This window comes from Arachis ipaensis, chromosome B10, assembly GCF_000816755.2.
Source record: "Arachis ipaensis cultivar K30076 chromosome B10, Araip1.1, whole genome shotgun sequence".
Lineage (NCBI taxonomy): Eukaryota > Viridiplantae > Streptophyta > Magnoliopsida > Fabales > Fabaceae > Arachis > Arachis ipaensis.
The window spans coordinates 7,094,687-7,095,234 of record NC_029794.2 but is presented as its reverse complement, the minus strand read 5'-3'; the positions used below and the strand labels follow the sequence as shown (position 1 = coordinate 7,095,234).

At 22.1% G+C, this 548-nt stretch overlaps 1 protein-coding gene across 50 annotated transcripts in view; it reads right to left on the bottom strand.

Moving 5' to 3' along the window:
* LOC107622362 overlaps positions 1-548 on the bottom strand; it is a 12,021-nt gene that overhangs the window by 9,930 nt on the left and 1,543 nt on the right. The gene's annotated exons all lie outside the window — the stretch shown is intronic.

Genomic DNA, 548 nt, shown 5'->3' with positions numbered 1-548 from the left:
CGACTTCATCAAAACAAATAAAATATCTAAATGTCAATTTAATAAAAGGAAAAATATATATAATACAATCATTTCAAGCATATCAAACTTGTTTCTTATTAGAAATAGTTTGTTTTTAAGATCGATGTGCTAATAGAACAATAGAGAAATCATTAGTTAAACTGTTACAAGCTAGAGATGATTTAGATCAAATAAGAGATCATACATGTTCACTGACTCTCAATTATTTAGACATATGTGTGCTAAGGATATTAGTATTAATTATCATAAAATCGTCCTTTGATCTGTAAATAAAGATTTTGTGAAAAATGTCAATCGTTGTATATTTATGTATATAGTAGTAGGTAATTAACTTATTAACTTATATAACCAAATAATGAATCTAAAAATCATCATCTGCTAAATAAAAAGGCAAAACTTAAAAATCAAGGTAAGGAAAGATAATCTAATATTTTTATTGATTTAATTTTTATATTTTTTCCTAAAATTGTCAATATAAAAATATTTTATACAGACAATTAATCATGTATATTAGTATATTACTACAT